The sequence below is a fragment of the Acanthisitta chloris genome, unplaced genomic scaffold, assembly GCF_000695815.1.
Source record: "Acanthisitta chloris isolate BGI_N310 unplaced genomic scaffold, ASM69581v1 scaffold630, whole genome shotgun sequence".
In the NCBI taxonomy this organism is placed as follows: Eukaryota; Metazoa; Chordata; class Aves; order Passeriformes; family Acanthisittidae; genus Acanthisitta; species Acanthisitta chloris.
Window position 1 is genome coordinate 80,341 of NW_008650916.1, and position 5,576 is coordinate 85,916.

Here is a 5,576-nt window from a genome sequence, read left to right on the forward strand (position 1 = left end):
CAGCAAAATGAAAAAAAAATAAAGGTCTATAAAATGGAAACAAAGTCAACAAAGATAAGAGCAAGAACCCAGACTTGGGTATAATTTGCTATAATTGCAAACTGTTGACTTGAGAGCAGGAGAGGATGTGAAAATTGCAGGGAGTCATAGGCTTCACTAAGTCACAGCCTTCTGAAACAGGCAAACTGCATTGAGGGGGTGTGTGTCTGTGAGCAGGAGGATATTCCACCAAGAACAGCAGTAATCCCTTCATCTCAGGCACAATGATAACACCTCATTGAGATATTATATCTGCTCTCCAGATTTCCATCACATCCCATATTAATGAACCAGAAACACTTCAGAGCACAGCAGAATGATAAGAATAGGAAAAAAACAACCTGCAAGGAAACATTGAAAGCAAATGCATAGCTTATCCTGAGGACTAGAATTTGAAGACAACTCAACTGCAGTCTTCAGACATGTAAAAGGAACCTCCAAAGAATGAAATAATGTTTCACACATTCGTAACAGACAAGAGAATAAATACTGAACTTGAATCATGGACAATTCAGATTAAAGATAAGAAGACAAAAGTTTTGTTATGAAAAACAGATCTAGAAATGCCACAAATGTACCTGAATTTCTTTTGGATTCACTAGATAAAATTATTTACTGCTCTCCTCCTCTATTCTATGGATGCCACAAACCACTTATGAAAGGCTTAAGGTTTACTTAATACATTTCACAAATCCAGTGTTAGCAGGTTAAGTACATGAACAAGTAAAGTTGTAATTCCTTTCACGTACTTAAAACTACCTTCTACTCATGATAGGGAACATATCTAGTGAAATCATATTAAGACTCAACAGTTGTTCTCTAAATGTGATCAATGCATATCCTAATACACTCACACAGAGACCCGGAGTACTGGTACTACTCCAACGAGCAGTAGGCATGCCAGGTTTTGCACCTTCTCAACTATCTAACATTAGCAAACCCTCACTGTCAACCACGGGAGAGGGTGATTCAGGCAGAGACCCAACACTGTAGTACAGACTAGTCAATCTCAGTGGTTGACTGGCTGAACCAGCCAGTCCTGGCAAGTACTTGCCAAGTCTTAGCAAGTATTGCTAAGACAACCTACCTAATGAAAGGGCAGTTTGGATAAGATAATGAAAATCAAAGTCCTGGAAAGAAGAGAGAGGGACTGAAAGAGCATAAGGTCACCATTTCTGATTCAATTTGCCTATGTCAACGCTAAACTGAAAGCCTACATACTCAGTTCCAGTTGGAGATGCCATCATCCATAAAGACACTAGCGCTGCTAGCCATTGTCTTCCACCTCACAGGGCTCTTAGACCTACTCAAACATTCAAAGACTTGTTCTGCACTAAAAGGAAGAATATTGAAAGAGCTGAAGAGCTGTAATGTTTTAAAATAATTAGAAAGCCTACACCTGGAGCTGGCTATAAAAACCATCTAGAGACATATGAGATCAGCTTGCATTCCCCAATGAAGCCTGAAAAACTATGACTATGGCAATGGAGAAGCTGTATAGTGATAACTGTATATTTATGCCTCATTAAATACTCATCAGCAATTAGATGCTCATATCTTGTCTCAGAAGTGCTGCTCGAAGACATTTCCACATAAAATATCAGAATTAAATAAGATCTTAAAATCACAGCAGAAAAAGCTAGGGGAGACTTTGAAAAGTCATCTTGTCCAGTCACAAAACCAAACTGCACCTGTCTCTCATTCCATGAAAAACGCCTTTGGCTTCATTCTAAAAGGTTAATTACGCTTGTGGGTTTTTGCTAAGTTTGTTTTTGCCTTTGACTTCATTCTAAAAGGTTAATTATGCTTGTGGGTTTTTGCTAAGTTTGTTTTTGCTGCATGCCTCCTCTAGGGCACTTACTTTACAAAACCTAAAAATTTTAAAAGAATTAATTGATGGCTTTACAAAAGCTAAAAATTTTAAAAGAATTAATTGATGCATCTTCAATTCCAATACAGAACTTAGAGCAGGCTCATCAGAGCTATTTCAGGCTGCCAGTTGCCCTCAGATCACAGGTACAAAGGCACATGAGCTTGGGCTCCAGGGAATGAACCTTTTACAACTACCCACACGTCAAGAGCTCAGACTCTGCTTTCTCTAACATAACCAACAGACTTGTTTTGTCCTGCTTGATGTGCCTCTGGGCTCTCTGTGTACAGTGCTTAGGTCACACCTAGGAGCAAGGACACAGGGTGGGTAAAGATGCTTGAAGGTAAAGATGTCCTGCAATTATGCAGTCCTTTTAGAACATAGTTCTAGTACTTCACAGACTTTTCATCATAAGTCTGAGAATAAACAGAGATATCAGGGCCATTGTGCAAGACTGATCACTGAGCAGGATATCATGTTTAGAACTACAAATGCATCAACTTTGGCAATGATAGATAACTCTGCCAAAAATTTCCCTGGAACAATCCTAGAATTGTATTAGCTTCAAAATCTTGGACCCCAAGGAAAGCTTAAATGTTCTTTTGGAACAAACTTCCATTGGTTCTTAACTTGAAGGGTAAAATTTACACGAACTTCCTTGTAAAGGGTGTAGCAGCATGACATGACTTTCTTGAAGTATGTTACCTTTCCTTCTCTCTTTTAACAACATTAACAAGTGCAACATCTAGAAAAGTAATATGACCACACAGGTACATCAATATGCATGTGAGAATTATGACATTTGCAAGACTGGATTTCTAAAGTCTGTTCCTTCACACTGGATTAGATTGTCTTGATTTGCAAGAGCTAAAAATAGCACTTCTAGCTAGGATATTACAGATCTTGTTTCCAGAACAGCTATGCTTGAAGTAAGAGCATAGTAGCCTGTGTCTCCATCCCTTTTCATCCACAGTCTGGTTGGAATTAAAAAGGGAAAACATGCTTTAAAGAAAAAAAGCCAAATGCAGAAAACAGGAAATGCTTAAGGGATTAAGAAAACATAACCCTTAAGGGACTCATCAAAGTTTTTCATCTTTCATAGACTGCAAGAGATTGCTAATCTTCTGCCACGGGAATTAATCTTCATTTTAACGTGTTGTTTTCCAGAACTTCTATGAAATTTAAAACAAGTTGGTTGAACTCAATATGTTAAATCCTACTAAAATCCCACTAAATCACATTTGATTATGACTGAGAATAACTCACTGTTTGGATTCATGAACTAACTAGAAAAAAAAGCCCAGCCCAAATAGACCTATTATTGAACACTGCTATTTTGTTTTTCTAGCAAAGTAACACAAATTTGCATTGTTCTCTTCCAGATCTTTTAACAAGTACCAAGCAACAATTCACCACTGTTATACCAAAACTACACTAAACACAGCATCTCACAGCCTTACTCCAAAAGCAAACACAAAAGGAGATGGGAAAATCAACTGGAATATGGGCATAAATGAGAACTAGCTATTTGGAAGAACATCAATAACTAGCACAAAGTCTTGCCTTGCTTTCCACTTCAGTTCCACTGAGTTCACCCAAGCTTATATCAATCTCATTTTACATTAACCTCAGTTTACATCAACAGATTACTTCAGGCAATCACCTTGACATCAACCAGCTACTGGCTGTGGATAAGAATAATGATACTGTCGCAACTTTTGCGCTTCATTTTGGAGCTAATGGTGTGGTACAAATTTATGGTACTTTCCTTTGATTTGAGCAAAAACAGTAACCTCCAAATGTGAGTCCTTAACATGAGGACAACTGCTTCATGCTTCAGGCAGCTTTCTACAGCTATCACATGGGCCTGGGGAATGCACAGGTTGAACAGAACAGCCTGAGAAAAAGCAAAGAAAGCAAACATCTCAACAGAGCCTGTTTAGCTCATTCACCCCAAGACAGACCAGGCTGGGAATCGTCAAGGTATCCAGGCTTGAGGGAAAAGATCTGCTTAACTACAGCATTCATCCTGGCTCTCTCTAGAGAACTTAGTGGCAAACATGATTGAATAAAAACTCTGCAGCCTGAACTCCTGCTCAGGCCTCACCCAGGGCTTGATCGAACAGCCCTAACAGTGCTGTGCTGTGCAGTGCCTTTCCCTGGAACTGCTGAGAGACCTGGAATGAAGGCGAGAGGACACAATTCCTTCAGCATAGCAAGGAAACAGAAAGGGAGGCCTCAGAGCTGGTAAAAGCTGAACTGATACCAGCAACACATTGCATTTTATGCCAGGCACTGTGCAGAAGAGCAGCAGCACATATTACACAATCTTCCCATAAGACAGGGCAGGACATGGATATGTTCTAACACCTGTTAAATCACACACATAGGTTCACTTGAAGAGAGAAGATCCTTGTCCTCCCCAGTTACACAGAAGAGTACATAGAAGCACACTTAGAACAATGTAAGAATTCCAGCTTCCAATCCCTGTTCTCCCTAAAGACACCTGATTTTACATTTTCCACCTCTTAGTGCCAAAGAATTTAGGCTTTGGGTATTCTTTTGGATGAAAGAGGTCTATTTGAAATATTTTAATATTCAGAAGAGTAAGGACTGAAGTCTGAGCACACCATGCCTTGCACAAGTGCCCTAACAAGCTGCATTGACTCTCCCAGCCTCATGAATATTTAGAGATACTTATAAGGAGGAACAGCTTAACCTGAAGATATGCACGTCTGGTTCTGTGACCAATTACAAGGTACTATTCTCAGCATATGGAGTAAGCACAGTCTCCCATTCTGAAACAGTTTCCTGTATCACTAGCTTGAGTTATCCTTATTCCATATTTCAGAGTAATTTCTGCCCAAAGAATACCAGTAGTTTTGCTGAAACCAGAATAATAAAATATGCACAGATCATGAGTCAGAGGACTACGTACTCGTTAGACATCCTTTGTGAAACACAGCACTTTGCTTGAGGAACACAAATTCAGAGAGAATTGATATCAGAACAATTACATTTTCAGCACAGCGTTGGATAAACACTTTTCCATGGCCTGAAAGACAGTCACCTCTGCTGCTTCCAGCTGTCCTCCCAGGGGGCAGATGGGACCAACAACAGGAGGCAACATAAGCATTCAGAGAAAACAACTTTTAGTCATGCTTTATGCCACCAAAGACTGCACTTTACCTAAATTTGCTTCAGCATTAACACATTCTAAGCAATTACTAGCAGCTATTATTTCACGTCCTATTTGCTCTGTAATCTCCCCAGTAGCCTAAGGAAGGTCAAAACTTACTGAAGAACAGTAGACCTGCCCCTTCTATCCACAGCTTGCTGGTGAACACAGTACAAATCAGACAATAAATCACTAAAATTATCATGAAATCTTATTTTTAAGTCATTTCTCTTGCAGTGACACAGATTTACAAAGACTCTACAGAAAATGATTCACAACACAGCAGACTTCTATCTCTTATCAGACTTATTTGCCAAAACAGTGGTGGGGGAGGGAACAGGGAAAGTACTAGTTCTTCAGGAAAGTTGCAAAAGACCACCAAGGTACTAGAAATGAACACTCATTCAACCCTGAAATATTTAGTGAGCCATTTCTTAATCTGAGCAGTTTGCAACAGTTAACAGAGCTGTACAGAGCAACAGTTCAGCA